The sequence below is a fragment of the Mastigoproctus giganteus genome, chromosome 2 (genome assembly GCF_048544385.1).
Source record: "Mastigoproctus giganteus isolate SK-2022 chromosome 2, ASM4854438v1, whole genome shotgun sequence".
Classification (NCBI taxonomy): Eukaryota; Metazoa; Arthropoda; class Arachnida; order Uropygi; family Thelyphonidae; genus Mastigoproctus; species Mastigoproctus giganteus.
The window spans coordinates 86,123,786-86,142,157 of record NC_143576.1 but is presented as its reverse complement, the minus strand read 5'-3'; the positions used below and the strand labels follow the sequence as shown (position 1 = coordinate 86,142,157).

Sequence of the window (18,372 nt, the reverse complement as noted above, 5' to 3'; positions counted from 1 at the left end):
CTACCACTGTCAGTGTAGTACCACAGAGTTTATACGTTGCTCTGGGGTTGCTGTTTCGCATATGTAGTACTTTACATTTGTCAAGGTTAAACTTCATTTGCCACCTCTCAACCCATCTGCTCAACCTTTCCAGATCCTGTCGCAGCAGCATAGCGTCAGTAGTGTCCTTAACAACCCTGCCAACCTTTGTATCGTCTGCAAACTTGGACATTAAGCTTGATATACCATCACCAATATCATTTATAAATACAGAAAACAATAATGGACCCAACACTGAACCAAGGACTCCACTAATAACATTAGTCCACGAGGAGCAGTGCCCGTTGATTACCACTCTCTGTCTTCTCCCACTCAACCATCCCTTTATCCATAGCAGCAATTTGCCTCCAATGCCACACTGCTCCAATTTGTGCAGCAGTCTTCCATGTGCAACAGTATCAAAAGCCTTTCTAAGATCCAAATATATAATATCAAAATTATTTGAAATATATAATATCCAGTTCTTTTGTGACTGCATCATAGTATCCAATCAAATTGGTCAGGCAAGACTTTCCCTTAACAAAACCATGCTGTGTCCGAGCTATAACTGAAGTCTTGTCTAGATCATCCTGCAGTGCTTCTTTAACCAGTGCCTCCATTAATTTTCCTGCAACAGAAGTTAAACTCACAGGTCTATAATTACTTGTGTCAGCCTTTGATTCTGCTTTGTGAATTGGGGTCACATTTGCACATTTCCAGTCTATGGGTACCTCCCCTGAGTCCAAAGAAACTCTCATAATTATGGCTAAGGGTTTGCTTACTTCCTCTGCTGCCTCCTTTAATATAATTGGATAGATCCCATCCACCCCAGTTGCCTTTTTTTATGTTTATCCTCAACAATTTCTCCTCCACTTTCCTCTCAGTTATTACAAAATCATTGAGCTCACTGCCAGAGTTTACTTCACCTCTGGTATTCCTCTCCCTGAATAACTCCTCATGTGTGAATGTAGATGCAAAATACTCGTTTAGTTTGTTCGCCACCTGAGCAGAATCCTCAACTGTTAAACCATCAATATCCAGTGGACCAATCTGATTAATCCCTTTCCTTCTAGAGTTTACATAAGTAAAGAACTTTTTCTGATTTTCTTTGCATCCTTTGCTAAGGATTTCTCATAATCTGCCTTTGCCTGCCTAATCTCCTTTGTGACTTGGTTATAGACCAGCTTATATCTATCACAGGCTTCCATGTCATCCAATAATTTATATGTATCCCACGCATTTTTCTTCTCTGCCATATGTCTCATTAGTTCATCGACATCCATTTAGGCCTATACCTTGAACAATATTTCTTATTTGGTATGAAAAGCCTAGTAGCTTCCAAGATAAGTTCTTTGAATGCTTCCCATTTTGAGTTTGCTGTTGGTAACATCATCAGTTGGTCCCACCGTATAGAATTTAAGTGCTGTCTCAGAGCACCGTAGTCACCTTTACGAAAGCAAAAATCCTTCCTTTTACCCCTGATGATAGTTACCTCTTTGAGTAAATCCTACTTCAGCACACTGTCATCACTGCCACCTAGTGGTTCTTTTATCTGCAGATTCTTATTGCATGAAGAATCACTACTGATAATCAGATCAAACATGCTGATGTAGAAAACAATCATCCAATAAATCCACAAAGGCCTTGCTAGTGTGTGAGTGACCAACCCACACATTCCAGTCAATATCTGGGAAATTAAAATCCCCCATTATAAGACTCACTGATTTACTGGCCCACTCTATTTCCCTGTACAGTTTCTTATTATACTCATCAGAGTCATTAGGCTTATAACACACTCCTACTCTCAATTTTGATCTCCCAATGCTTATGTCACACCAAACTGACTCGACACTACTCTATCCAGTGATATCGACTGGCTTCATTTCCTTGGATTTTATGTGTTTCTTAACTAATAGCATAACCCCTCCTCCCTTCCTATCCTGTCTATCCTTTCTGTATACATTGTACTCCCCAAATTTCAGTTCTGCATTCCTTATATATGTGTGACACCACGTCTCTGATATCCCAACAATATCTGCCTTTGATGTTTTGAGCAATACCCCAAATTCATCAAATTTATTTACCAAACTCCTAGCATTGATGTATACGCAAGTATACATGCACCTGTTCCTATTCATAGCTACCCTAACACAACCCATGTGTTTACTTGTACCGCAATGACTCCCAGCAGTCTCTGAAATATCCTGCATCTTGTTTTCCAGGCTGCTGCTTATTCCAATAGAAGCAGTGCAAGAATCACTTTCACCTCTGCCAGTGGCTACTGTTAATCTATTAGTCCTTGTATCCCCCCAAGCTAGTAGTTTTCCAACCCACCTAACACTGCCTCGATAGCATCAGCAAATATTCTTGCACCTTTTCTATTTAAGTGTATCCCATCCCTGTAGAAGCAGTCTTTCCTGTTAAAAAGTACAGACCAGGCTGAAAAAAATTCTACCCCTTCAGCCTTGCACAATCTTTCCAGGGCCAAATTGATCGACAAGACTCTCATCATATACTCCTGCCTATCCTATCTGGGCAGAATTGCAGGCACTTTCAAATTCAACCCTAATTCTCGGCTTTTGTTCAACAGTGACCTGTACTTGTTAAGTAATTCTGCCGGTCTCCTACTCTTAATATCATTAGTGCCAACGTGTACAACTATATCACCTTTTGTGCCCTTAAAAAATGATATCAACCCACTAAGAAAAGATAAAATAGTAGCAGTTTAAACAGAATTCAAAAAACCCAAAACATTTTCAAAAAATTAAAGAGAGGTTGGCACCTGTCAGGTGACTTGCCACCATTTTTGCTATATTTTCAGTGCGACACCCACCAAGTTAAAGATTAAATTCCCAAGAAAGTGAAATTAAAATCAAAAAGAGTGTTTCTGTTAGCCAACAACAAGATTCACAATTCATAATTTATAAAACTTATATACAGAGCAGCACATTTTAAGCCATATTAAACCCAACTGAAAATGCAGCATGAAACTCTTTTAAAATGGCTTGACAATTTCTCTTAATCTTAATCTTAAATTTTTCTTAAAGATCCAGCATTTCCTTAACAATATCAACATATTTTTATGCTCAAACATTAGAAACTGATAATTTATCATTAATGTGTTATTGTTATTAATGTAAAACTTTTTTTAGTTAATGCTATGTTTTCAGTGTGTCAACAATACTGATATACCTGTAAATATTTTACCAAGAAATCAAAGGTAGAGAATCACTGACATTTAGAAGAAAACATGTCACATTTATTTCAGTGTCAGAATTGGACTACAACAAATCATGGATCCCACATTATGTATGCCATCTGTGTGTTAAAAATCTCTTGCATTCCATGTACCTATGGTGTGTGAATTTGTCTCCAAAGTGAAGAAGCACCAATTCCAGTTAAACTGCAGAACCTTGATACTTCCAGCACAGACCCCGATTATCATTGCTCCCCAAGTAAGCATGAAAAGCCACTTCAAAGAATAAACAACAGTTTACACAAATTGGACTGAATTATCTGGTATCTGGAATCTGGATCTACTGAAAAATTCAGAACATGCTTAGGCTCCAGGTTGAGTGGAAATTATCTGTTAGCACCTGGCACTTCATTTGCTAACATAAATATAGGAAAAAATAAATCATTTCATCCTCCTCCTTCTTGTATCACATTCTGCACTGGTGTAAGTGGCTCGATCAATGCACCAGGGTTTTATATCTTAAGGGATCATGTAACCGTAGGTTACACGATCCATCGTAATGAAAGTTCTTCATTTACAGCTGATGATGAGTATAAAAGGACTTCCACAGAAAATGGGAGCATGTTAGTCTCGGTTCCGGTATCTATTCCATTAACTTAAACAAAACTTAAGTTTTAAATTCCTGTCAGAAATTCTTGTCTTTCATTATCACATATTGTGATTGCAAGTGGATTTTTTTTTTTTTTTTTATGAAAACCTCAAAAACGAGAGGTATTAGAACATATAGTACTTAGTACCGTGCTTGGGTTGGAGGTTGAGAAGACAAAAGAAGATATTTGTTGACACTAGACTTGAACTTCTGTAGACTGTAATTCTCAGGAAATACATATGAAGGAAGGTTGTTCCAGAAAACGGCAGTTAAATGAATAAATGAGAAAGATGAAAAGTTGCTTCTGTGAGTTTGAAGTTAGACAGTAAATGGATGTTGGCTGGTGGTGGCACGTGTTCGGACTGTTTTGAAAGAGAGAGCAGGAATTATAGAAGCCAATTCAGAAGAACAGTGCCCATGGAAGTATCTGTAGGTATCTGTATCTGAGGAAGTATCTGTATCTGAGGCATGCAGCAGAAACAGTGCATCTATGAGACAGAAAGTGGAGAGACTCTGTTAGAGAGGAGACATTAATTAACCTAACTGCCCTCTTCTGAACAGAATCTAGAAGCCAGAGAGAGGTTTTGGGGGCACCACCCCAGATGTGGTAACAATATTCCATGGTAGGGTGGATTTACGATTTGTACAGAGTGAACAGCTGTTTGGAAGAAAAGTAATGTCGAGAGTAAAAGAGAAAACCAAGTTTTTTAGATGCAGTATTTGTAATGTGCTTGTTGCCAAGAGAGATTACAAGTCAGGGTAATCCCCAAAAGAGATATATTATCTTGCCTAGAAATCGGAGTGTCACCAAAGATAAGCATAGGAGCAGAAGAATCCTTTTTGAAAGATATAAGACAAGACTAAGTTTTAGAAGGATTGAAATCAACTAAGTTGTCTTTGCCCCACTGGAGAATTACCTGGAGATCGGCATTTAAGGAACTTGTAGCAGATATTCGAGAAGTTTAAGCTGACTGAGCAGGGCAAGGTTTTTCAAAATGGTTTAGGTTTAGGTTGTTTGGTTTTTAGGAGCATTAGCAACTAAGGCCATATTGCTCCGGGATACGCGGTGGTCATTCCCTGACCTGTCCGCATCCTCCGTATTTGGTGATGACGGGCTCGAACCCTGGTCTAATCAAGAAGCGTGTGCTACACACTGCTGCTCCTTCCCACCTGGCTACGGAGGCACCTTTTTCAAAATGGAAATTGGAATGCAATGTGCTATCATTGGCAAAACTATGGATAGAATTTCCAGTCAATGGAAAAAGGTCATTAATATACAAGAGGAAAAGAGTGGGGGAAAGAACTGAACCTTGGGGAACTCCAGCATTAGTGGAGAAGTTAGAAGACAGAGAGCCATCACCCTCAGTGAGCAATCAGAGAGAAAACTGGATAACCAATTACAAAAAACAGTTGGCAAACCATAAGATGGAAGCTTGTTTAGAATACCTTTATACCAAACACGATCAAAAGCCTTTGAAATGTCAAGAGCAACTGCTTGTGTTTCACCAAACTTTTTCACTGAATTTGTCCATAATTGGGTAATATAAGCCCGAATATCACCAGTAGATCGATACTGACGGAATCCATACTGGCGATCGTTAATCAGACGGAAGGTTTCTAAATAGTTTAAGAGTTGGTGGTTAATTGATTTCTCCATTACTTTAGAAAGAGTAGAAGTAACAGCAATGGGACGATAATTGGATGGGAGGGACTTGTCACCCTTTTTAAGAACTAGCTGGATATGAGCAAATTTCCAAGCAGAAAGAAAAACACCTTTGGAATAAGAAAGTGATACAAGGCCGCAAAGAACAGGAGTAAGTTCAGGAGCACAGGTTTTAAGAACAAGTTGAGAAATATGATCAGAACCTGGAGCTTTCATAGCATTGAGATTTGTCAAAGTCCTTCTGTCATCCTTTTGATGGAAGACCACAGGGGGCATTGAATGGAGCATGTTGGGAATGGTGGGAGGTATTTTACCAAGATCATTAATACATGAGTTGGAAGAAAAATGGAATGCTAGCAGGTCAGCTTTATCCTTGGCTGAAGTTGATCATTTAATTTGCAGACTGGTGCAAGATTTTATCATAATTTTCATCATCTGAATCTTCTGTGAGTTTTCCTTCTCAAAATACTCTCCCTTGAACTTCACACACTTTTAGGTCTTGGTGGTGAATCAGAATGCTTACACTCACTCAACTGTTGTTCTGTCTCTGGATCATAGTGAAAAATCCAAGTTTCATCACAAATCACTATTCAATTTAAGATGTTTTGACCCTGTCTTTTAAAATGATCAAGCATTTCTTTGCACAAGTCTACTCTTTGCTGTTTTTGTTCTGGATAAGATTGTGTGGAATCCAGTGGGCACATATTTGCTACATTTTCAGGTGATCTTTCACAATATTGTGACTACTGCATGACGTAGATATTCTAACAACTAATTCACAAAGTGTAATTCAACTGTCTTCATCCAAGATTTCCTGAACTTTTGCAATTTACTCAGGAGTTGTTGAGGAGGAAGGCTGACTAGGTCTTGGGTCATCTGCAACAGACTCATGGCCTTCACTGAATCGCTTGGGCCATTTAAATATGGGCATTCTACCAAGACACTCAGTACCATCTGCTTCATTCAACTCTTTAACTATTTCTAATGATTTAAGCCCTGTCTGACACAATAACAAATCACATATCGCTGTTCAATCTGTATGTCTGATACAGATTGAAGTAAGTATCATGTCTGTATGACATGATACATGCTTCAAAACAATCATCAGTGACATGAAGGGGGGAAAAAAACTCTCTTCACGCAACACTAGCTCTACAAGTATTGGCATGTGCACACAGAGTCTGCTCAGTAGTGATTAGGGAGAGCACTTCTAGTGGCAGTTATGGAAAGTTTACGTGGTAAACATAAAATCTTGCACCAGTCTGCAAATTAAATTATCACCCCTCGTAGCCAAAAAAGGACTAAAATCAAACTTGGAAACAAAAATGTCATCAATCAGCAGATTGTCTCTCCAAGCAAATTGCTTTTGCCATTGGTATGTATAAAACTAAGAATGATGAAATAGTGTTAAGTCCTTAGATAAAAAGGGAGGCTGTTTTTGGTACATCACTTCAAAATTTCTTAAGAAAAGTAATCCTAAATCCCAATCTGATATTTTTTGATGGAATACAAATCAGAAGGCCCCAGGTGCTAAGCGTATTTCGAGGCCAAGCGATATTCTTGCAATATATAGAGAGCTCTTGTAAAGTGATTGAAGTTATTTCCTTTTAAGTTCCTACATTTCTACCAACAGCTTTCTTTAAAACTAGTTCTATACTTGAAAACCACTAGTTAGAACACACCTTTCTTTTTCCTATATTACTTGTTCTATTAATCAACTAACACTTCAACCGCTTGGCCTCCGAGCGGTACTGCTCCTGCCTCCCCGTGGCGGGGCCGGTAATCTGGGGGAAAAGTTATCCCCCAGGGCTAAAAGGAGCAACGATGGATAAAAATGACTATCCACCTCTAGAGCCTTCGAACTCAAGGCTAGATAAACCAAACAATGAAGACCTGAATCAACCAAAAATGCTCCGAAGGGAAGTGCAGTGCAATGAAATGCCAAACTTTCTAGTCATACACTCTCTCTCCAACCAACCTGTCGGAAAATTATCACCATTCATCATCCAAAGATTTCTGGAATTGATTGCTGGAACACCAAAAATGGTTAAACGACTGCAATCCGGAGACCTATTAATGGAAACAGCCAACTCCAAACATTCCGAGTGGCTGCTCAAAACAACGACATTCGGTGGCCTGCCAGTAACTATTACTCCACACAACACCTTAAATTCCTCAAAAGGCGTTATAACCGAATGGGACCTACTTACAATATCAGAAGAGGAATTAGTTCAAGAACTGAGTAATCAAAAAGTAACCAACGCCAAACGCATAATGACTAAAAAAGATGGAAATCTCGTCCCAACTAGGTCAATCATTTTAACCTTCAGTACCCCAGATTTGCCGTCCTCGGTAAAAGCTGGCTATTTAAACTGCCGAATTCGGGCTTATATTCCTAATCCCATTCGTTGTTTTAAATGCCAAAAATATGGACATTCCCAACAAGCATGCAGAGGAGAAGCTATTTGTCCTATTTGTAGGAACATACACAAGCAGACTGTTCCAAGGAACATACACAAGCAGACTGTTCAGCCTCAAGTCCCATTTGCCCCAACTGCAAAGAAAGTCACCCAGCATTTTCAAAATCCTATGAAATGTGGAAAACAGGGAAGAAAATTCAAAAATATAAAATTGAACACAAAGTCACATACCCTGAGGCACGCAGACAGGCACGTTGACCATGCCCAGTCGTTCATATGCATCTCACACTCGAAGCTTTATTACAACAGCAGTACAAACAGATGTATCAATACCCCCCAGCACATCTATGGCTAATTGGGTTAAAAATACATTATCTAATTCAGGAAAAGACACACATCAAACTAAAACCAGTGAGTCGACCAACACTCCAATCAGCATCCCAACTGATACTCGGACAGTCTCGCATGATAAAGAAAAATTAAAAACTACCAAAGAAAACAAGAAACCTGAATCATCCACCAATAGTATGGAAGTAGATGTACACTCAGATCTTGAGGAACCCATACTAGAACTTCATGAAAATGACACTATGGATACTGGGCGCCCCAGCTTCCCAAAAAAAGACCGGAAAAAGTGCTCAAACAAAAAACAGTCTGATGAATTATCCTCAACTAAACCTAAATGAACCACAGTATCTTACAATGGAATTGCAGAGGTTTTCGTTGCAACACTGACGATATTAAATACCTAATTAACCGATATTCTCCAGTTGCCTTCTGTCTACAGGAAACTTACCTGACCTCACAAATTTCTCCTTCGATAAAGAACTATTGCCTTTATCGAAGAGATCGAAATACCGCTCGCTGCCCATAGTGGTGTAGCAATCCTAGTAAACTCGAAGATCCCAACTAGACATATCCCACTCCAAACTGAAATAGAAGCTGTTGCTGTTCGCATAACTCTCCATAGTGCAATAACACTTATCTCAATCTACCTACCACCAAACCGTACTTACTCTTTAAAAGATCTTGAAGACCTCTTTATACAGATACCTCCACCTCTCTGTATATTAGGGGACTTTAACGGGCACCACCCATTATGGGGCTCTCCCAAATTGGATAGATGTGGCCGACTAATTGAAAGCTTTTTAGAGGCACTAAATTTCAGTATTGTTGCTGACGAGGCTACTACAGACGGTCGTTTTCAAAGCCGCTAAGTGGATTTTTCTTATTTATTGATTTGAAATTATTGTTTTTCTAAAACTTTTGATATAAATTTAGTAGTATAACATTATTTTGTGATTTTCTGATTAATTTGGTGTATTTATTCTTTACTCGGCCTTGTAATTGCATAAAAGTATCGGTAAGGGTTTCCACGTGTTTCAACTCCGCTAACCGTTCGTAATTTTCCCGCCTTTGTGATACGATATACCGTACTAGATAGCGTTAGTTGAACTTCGTTAGCAGTTACATTGTACGTTTAAATAAATACATATAACGACTTAGATTACAAACGTAATATAATTAATTTTATTTAACATAATTAATTATACATATAACCACTTAGGTTACGTAACATAAATAATTAGTAAAAACAAATAATTAATACATAACTTGATACGAAAGTTATATAAAGGGATTTCGCAGATAACACTCGTTACTGAAACGTAAATATTTCGTAGATAACACTCGTTACTGAAACGTAAATATTCCGTAGATAACACTCGTTACTGAAACATAAATATAGCGTTATAACTGTGTTTGGATACAAGTTTAGGATTTAATTTTGTACAGAAATCGAAATTTTATTGAAAGTAACTCTAAATCATGACTCAAACCAGAGCAGCAAAGCAAAGGGCTCAAGCTAATGGGAATGCTGTGGCCCAGGGGAGAACTGAGGGGGGCAGTTGTCCTCTGAATCACAGCCTTGTAAGATGCACTATTTGCTTGATGTTTGCGGAGCAGTCAAGTATGGGACATGATACTGCCATGGGGGATGTCTTTGTGTGTGTGCGATGCAAGGAGTGTAAGGAGATAAGGCGACAACTCAGCGTTGTTATGGGCCTATATGAGAGCTTGAAGGATAGGGTGGATGCCCTCGAAGGATTACAAGTGAGGGGCCCATCAAGCTCTCAGCTGCCCACACCAATGCCAGAGCTTGCACTTGGTCATCGCGGAACACAGCGGCAACCCCCAAGGCAGAATGCGCTGGTCCCAAAGGAACTAGTAGTTGTTGGTGACTCTATTGTCAGGGAAACGGGAAACATGCTTTGTAAAAAGGATAGGTGGAATAGGACCAGGGTATGTCTGCCAGGGGCAAAAGTTGATGACGTTGTAGAGCGGATATCATCTTTTAAGGGCACAAAAGGTGATATAGTTGTACACGTTGGCACTAATGACATTAAGAGTAGGAGACCGGCGGAATTACTTGACAAGTACAGGTCACTGATGAAAAAAAGCCGTGAATTAGGGTTGAAATTGAAAGTGTCTGCAATTCTGCCCAGACACGATAGGAGGGAGTATATGATGAGAGCCCTGTCAATCAATTCGGCCCTGGAAAGATTGTGCAGGGCTCAAGGGGTAGAATTTTTTTCAGCCTGGTCTGTACTTGTTAACAGGAGAGACTGCTTCTACAGGGATGGGATACACTTAAATAGAAAGGGTGCAAGAATGTTTGCTGATGCTATCGAGGCAATGTTAGGTGGGTCGGAAAACTGCTAGATTGGGGGGATACAAGGACTAATAGATTAACAGTAGCCACTGGCAGAGGTGAAAGTGATTCTTGCACTGCTTCTATTGGAATGAGCCGCAGCCTGGAAAATAAGACGCAGGATATTTCAGAGACTGCTGGGAATCATTGGGGTACAAGTAAACACATGGGTTGTGTTAGGGTAGCTAAGAAAAAGAACAGGTGCATGTATACTTGTGTGTACACCAATGCTAGGAGTTTAGTAAATAAATTTGATGAATTTGAGGTATTGCTCAAAACATCAAAGGCAGATATTGTGGGGATTTCAGAGACGTGGTGTCACACAGATATAAGAAATGCAGAACTGGAATTTGGGGAGTACAATGTCTACAGAAAGGATAGACAGGATAGGAAGGGAGGAGGGGTTATGCTATTAGTTAAAAAACACATAAAATCCAAGGAAGTGAAGCCAGTCGACATCGCTGGACAGTGCAGTGTCGAGTCAGTTTGGTGTGACATAAGCATTGGGAGATCAAAATTGAGAGTAGGAGTGTGCTATAGGCCTAATGACTCTGATGAGTATAATAAGAAACTGTTCGGAGAAATAGAGTGGGCCAGTAAATCAGAGAGTCTTATAATGGGGGATTTTAATTTCCCAGATATTGACTGGAATTTGGGGGCTGGTCACTCACACAGTAGCAAGGCTTTTGTGGATTTATTGGATGATTGTTTTCTACATCAGCATGTTCGGGAGGCAACTAGAGGGAGTAATACTCTTGATTTGATTATCAGTAGTGATTCTTCATGCATTAAGAATCTGCAGATAAATGAACCACTTGGTGGCAGTGATCACAGTGTGCTGAAGTGGGAGTTACTCAAAGAGGTAACTACCATTAGGGGTAAAGGGAAGGGGTATTGCTTTCGTAAAGGCGACTACAATGGACTGAGACAGTATTTAAATTCTATACAGTGGGATCAACTGATGATATTGCCAACAGCAAATTCAAAATGGGAAGCATTCAAAGAACTTATCGTGGAAGCTACTAGGCTTTACATACCAACTAAGAAATATTGTTCAAGGTTTAGGCCTAAATGGTTGACAGATGAACTAATGAGGCATATGGCAGAGAAGAAAAATGCATGGGATACATACAAATTAACACGTGACACGGACGCCTATGATAGATACAAGTTGATCTGTAACCAAGTTACAAAGGAGGTTAGGCAGGCGAAGGCAGATTACGAGAGATCCTTGGCAAGGGATGCGAAGAAAAACAGCAAAGAGTTCTTTACTTATGTAAACTCTAGAAGGAAGGGGATGAATCAGATTGGTCCACTTGAGATCGATGGGTCAACTGTTGATGACCCTGCTCGGGTAGCTAACAAACTAAATGAATATTTTGCATCGACATTCACACATGAGGAGTTATTCAGCGAGGGGAATGCCAGAGGTGTATTCAACTCTAGCAGTAAGCTAGAGAATCTTGTAATAACTGAGAGCAAAGTGGAGGAGAAATTGTTGAAGATAAACACAAGAAAGGCACCTGGGGTGGATGGGATCTATCCAGTTATATTAAAGGAGGCAGCAAAGGAGGTAAGCAAACCCTTAGCCATAATTATGAGAGCTTCCTTGGACTCAGGGGAGGTACCCATTGACTGGAGATGTGCAAATGTGACCCCAATTCACAAAGGGGGATCAAAGGCTGACACAAGTAATTATAGACCTGTGAGTTTAACTTCTGTTCCCGGAAAATTAATGGAGGCACTGGTGAAAGAAGCACTGCAGGATCATCTAGACAAGACTTCAGTTATAGCTAGGACACAGCATGGTTTTGTTAAGGGGAAGTCTTGCCTGACCAATTTGATTGGATACTATGATGCAGTCACAAAAGAACTGGATGCAGGGAATAACTTTGATATTATATACTTGGATCTTAGAAAGGCTTTTGATACTGTTGCACATGGAAGACTGCTGCACAAATTGGAGCAGTGTGGCATTGGAGGCAAGTTGCTGCTATGGATAAAGGGGTGGTTGAGGGGGAGAAGACAGAGAGTGGTAATCAATGGACACTGCTCATCGTGGACTAATGTTATTAGTGGAGTCCCTCAGGGTTCAGTATTGGGGCCTTTATTGTTTTCTGTATTTATAAATGATATTGATGATGGTATATCAGGCTTAATGTCCAAGTTTGCAGACGATACGAAGGTTGGCAGGGTTGTCAAGGACACTACTGACACTATGCTGCTGCAACAGGATTTGGAAAGGTTGAGCAGATGGGCTTCGAGGTGGCAAATGAAGTTTAACATTGACAAATGTAAAGTACTACATATGGGAAACAGCAACCCCAGAGCAACGTATCAACTCTGTGGTACTACACTGACAGTGGTAGAGAATGAAAGGGACCTGGGGGTGGTGGTGCAGGCAGATATGAAGTTCTCTGAGCAGTGCAGACGAGCTGCAAGAGTAGCTCATGGTGTATTGTCAATGATATATAGGAATTTTTCTAGCAGGGATAAGGAGGTGATTATTCCCTTGTATAAGGCAATGGTCAGGCCACACCTAGAGTACTGTATACAGGCCTGGAGGCCTCATTTCAGGAAGGATGTAGAGCTGCTGGAACGAGTACAGAGAAGGGCAACTAGATTGGTGAATGGGACAAAGGGGTTCTCTTACGAAGAAAGGCTTAAGTTTTGCAAATTACAGTGTCTGGAAACTAGGCACCAGCGGGGTGATCTGATAGAGGTGTACAAAGCCTTGAATGGTTTGAGCATGCTCAATGCTGATGGGATTCTTCCTCTAGCTCAGAAAAATCACCTGAGAGGGCATAAATTCAAATTGAGGAAAGACAGATGTAGGATAGATGTGCGGAAATTTGCCTTTAGCCAGCGGGTGGTTGGTGGGTGGAACAGACTTCCATCCCTTGTCGTGGAAGTTGATAGCCTAAATAAGTTTAAGGCTCAGCTGGACAGGTATTTCGAACGAACAGAGGGGTGAAGTGGAAGTGGTTATTTTTAATTATTTATGTTACTTTTTTTTTTTTTTTTTTTTGGCTGATGCTGCATAAGCTTGCTTTCTTGCATCAAATGCCTCTACTAATGCTAATGCTAATGCTAGTATACTCAATACTGGTGCACCGACACATGTACAGCTCCCAGCAGGACACGCTTCAGCAATAGATCTCTCAATTTGTTCACCAGTACTAGTCCCAACCATAGAGTGGTATGTAATAAATGATCCCATGGGCAGTGACCACTTCCCAATAGTATGCAACTTTCTGATAGCAAAGACTCCTTCAATTCAACCCTGCTGAAAGTGGAAATTTCTCCGAGCAGACTGGGCAAAATTTCAATCATCAATCGACCTTGATGAGGAAAAAATCCGCCTTCAACATATTGATGATGCGACAGATTACATCACGTCGCATCTTCTAAATGTGGCTAAAATCACAATACCACTATCAAATCCTCCGGGCCGAAAGCATCATAATTACCGGTGGAATGACAAATGCACCACAGCAAAGAGAGCAAAAAATAAAGCCTGGAATTTGTTTCGGCAATGTCTGAGCACAGTCAATCTCATTAATTATAAGAAATTAAGGGCAAAAGCACGCTTCATACAAAAGCAAGCAAAGAAAGAATCCTGGACCCGTTTTGCCTCCAGTTTTCACAGAAATACTGATTCCAAAATAATATGGAAAAAAATTAGACAGCTGTCTGGTAAGTTTCCTACCATACCTTCTCCAATCCTCTCTTGGAATGGGAAAGATCTCTCTAATCCAGCAGATATAGCTAATGCTTTGGGCAATACTTTTGCTGAAATCTCAGCAGAAACAGCCTATCCTACCTCATTCCAAAGAATTAAAAACACTGAAGAAAAGCATCCTATTCATTTTCAAACTGCTCGTCTTCTCCCATACAACAAACCTCTGCAATATTCTGAACTTTTACATGTCATTAAAACCGCCCGCAATGGTGCTGCCGGGCCAGATGGGATTTATTATGTCATGCTACAACATCTTGATGACAAAGCTTTGCGCTGCCTCCTGGTCTGTTACAATCGCATATTTTTAGAAAATGTTTTTCCAGCTTCTTGGCATCACTCTACAGTTTTGGCATTCCTGAAACCTGGAAAAGATCCATCCAACCCCAATAGCTATAGACCCATATCTCTCTCAAGCTGCCTCAGCAAAATTCTTGAGAAAATTATCCACAGAAGACTCGTCTGGATCATAGAGTCAGAACAGCTAATGAGCCATAGTCAATATGGCTTTCGTCAAAACAGGTCATGCCTAGATCTTATGGCCAAGGCTGAATTTGCCATCCGTAATGCTTTTGTCAAACATGAACATCTAGTAATGGTTTCAATAGACATAGAGAAGGCTTTTGATACCACCTGGCGGTATGGTATACTTAGTGATCTTTACCTTCTCGGACTACGAGGCAACCTTCCTATATTTGTTCAGAACTTCTTACATACTAGATCATTTCAAGTTCGATACCAACATGCCCTTTCCACAACTTTCATCCAGGAAGAAGGTGTTCCACAGGGATCAGTACTGAGTGCCACTCTTTTTGCTCTGAGAATAGATTCTATCACTAAGCAGCTTCCAAATACAGTTGAGACTTACCTTTATGCAGATGACCTTTCCATCTCCTGTCATTCTCAAAACATGAGGTCTATTGAAAGACAGCTTCAGATATCACTTAATAAAATTCAACAATGGGCGAGCCTGAACGGCTATCGGCTCTCGCAGCAGAAAACAGTTGCCATCCACTTCTGTGGACAATGCAAACTTCATCCAGATCCTGAACTTCAAATTTCTAACATCTTTGTCCCGGTTACCAGTAACATCAGATTTCTTGGATTAATCCTTGACAACAAGTTAAATTTCCTAGATCACATTAAAAATATACGGACTTCATGTCTAAAAAAGTTAAACATACTCAGAGCTTTATCTGCCCAAACGTGGGGTGCAGATCGTACCTCGCTTCTTCGTTTATACGGGGCATTAATCAGATCCCGTCTCAATTATGGTGCTCCAATCTATGATTCTGCCAGAAAGAGTGTATTACGCTGGCTTGATCCAATTCAGAACAGTGCTTTGAGAATTGCAATTGGTGCATTCAGAACGTCGCCAGCACATAGTCTCTACATTGATGCTCACGAGCCCCCACTAACTTTACGCAGGAAAACACTGTTACTCAAATATGCTGTCAAGATACAAAGTTGTGCCTCTCATCCAGTTCAGTCATACCTTTTCAACCCACCATTAGAAATCCTATACAGAAACAAACCTAGCATAGTAAAGCCAGCCGGTCTTTGCCTTCTTGAATTGGAGCAAGTTTGGAATATTTCCGTCCATTCCGTACAACAAGTAGCCACATGTACTCAGCCACCATGGACTCCTCCTCCTCTTCCAACCTGTGACACTTACCTCTGTCAATGGAGAAAGAATACTTTGCAAGCATCAAATGTCAAACAAATTCATGCAGTTCACACTCAAAGATATACTGATTTCTCCCCAATCTATACATATGGCTCTAAATCTAATTCAAATGTTGGAGCAGCTGCAGTGTTTCCGAATACATATCAGTTTCCCTTCCATCAGATTTTAGTATATTTTCTGCTGAATTATATGCAATTAAACTGGCTTTAGAAAATCTCTGCTCTGACAGTTCCTTAAAATCAGTTATTTACACTGATTCACTCAGCTCAATCACGTCGTTATGTAATTCTTCAGATAAAGTTCACCCTGTTCTAGATGAAATCAGAAGCTTATTACTGCAAATTAAAGAACGAAACCAACTAGTCACTTGTTGCTGGATTCCAGCCCATTCCGGTATTTTAGGCAATGAACTGACCGATAAAGCTGCAAAAAATCCAACTACCTTTGATTTAACCAATATCCCTGTTCCAGCATCAGATTATGCACTAACCATTCATGCTGCTTGCCTATCACAATGGACAGCACTGTGGCACTCTCAGACTAATAATAAACTCTTTCAGTTTAAACATGATCTGAAAATTTGGCGCTCCAGTATCCGTACATCGAGACGAGAAGAAGTAGTCCTTTCAAGGGCAAGAATAGGACATACACATCTGACCCACCTTCATTTACTCACAGGAGATGATCCACCACAATGTACACATTGTTCTAATAATTTGACTGTAAAACATATTCTTATTGGCTGCCCCTATTATAAACAAGCCAGAACTTCATCCTTGATCTCACTGGTTAAACTTCATAAACCAATAACTCTTTAGTGATAAGGCAAATCTCATTGGTGATAAGGCAAATATTTCTGAATTTTTTGACTTTCTCAGGCAAACTGGGCTTTTCAATTATTTCTGATTTCAAATTTTCTTTTGATTTAGGGAAAACTCATGTCTTAATATAATAAGTGAATAGGCACATTATAGCCTTAGCAGCTTATGTGCCATTAAACCTCCAGAGCAACAACAACAAATCAGAAAGCAGAAAAATGTTAACTTCTATGTTCCAGAAAGAAACTTGGTTAGCATTGAAGAATGCTGTGAAAAACTTTTAAAAATTTATAAATCAAAGGACAAGAAGAAGATTGTTGCAAGCATGCTTACTAGTTTCAAAAACTAGACTGCATGAGTGAGAAGGTTGGTTCATTTTATTTATTTATTATTAGCTATATGGTGCAAGGAAGCGTGAGGCTTATACTGCACCAGCCAAAAAAAAAAAAAATTCCCAAGTTACCCTGAGAGAGAGAGAGTCAAAAGTAGAAGGGAATCACCAAGAAAGAGAAGAATGATAATATCCAGCTCAGGACCCTGGGTGTGCCAAGCCCATATTCACCAGATGTGAGCCCCTGTGGAAGATATGCACAGCCTCCTTGAATACTTTCAACAAAACCTTGGTACACAAATGAAAAGTAAGGTGAAAGATTTCACCAAGATGTCGAAACTATGGAAAAAAAGATATCAGCTTAAACAAAATGAGACAATGATAGCAGACTTTTGTTAGTGTTTTAAAAGTGATTCATGTGATGAGTGAAAAAGTTAAAAAAGAAGCATGCACATTCATCCATGTGTTTGAAAAGTGTGCACATTAATCCATGTGCAAAAAGAAAATTGTCAAATTAATTTTGAGAGATATCTCATTACCTGTGTAAATTGATCACCAATACGGCTGCCTTACCGTTCGGACGTGCTGTACGCCGCTCCGCAAAATTGTGTTCGGAATATGTGTTTTAAATTAAGCCAGTTATCCAAATTGTGTACCCAAGGGATAATATTCATCAGTGGATCACAGCGGTGAGATTTGTTTCTCTTTTATTGGGTTATTTAGTACATTCCAACTCATTTTCGATTCAACGCTGGTTATTTATTTTTTTTATTTGTTATTTTGGTTTTTTTTTAGGAGCATTAGCAACTAAGGCCATATTGCTCCGGGATATGCAGTGATCATTCTCTGACCTTTCCGCATCCTCCATATTTGGTGGTGACAGGCTCGAACCCCGGTCTAATCAAGAAGTGCGTGCTACGCACTGCTGCTCCTTCCCACCTGGCTATGGAGACGCCTTTCAACGCTGGTAACAATGTGTCAGCTCACCATGGCGGTATTGTTCTAGCGCTGGAGAGGGTGGCAAACTACATATTTCTCTGTCACCGTGGTTGAAGTGTACTCTTGATGGGGAGGGTGACCCTGTGTGTTTCTAAATAAGGCACTGATCGTGTCCCAACAGTTCTGTGACTTTTGATTTTGC

General features: G+C 39.9%; 1 protein-coding gene across 2 annotated transcripts in view; it reads right to left on the bottom strand.

Annotated features, from left to right (window-relative positions):
- The window catches only part of Galt (Galactose-1-phosphate uridylyltransferase), a 154,711-nt gene that overhangs the window by 49,725 nt on the left and 86,614 nt on the right, over positions 1-18,372 (bottom strand). The window lies entirely within an intron of this gene.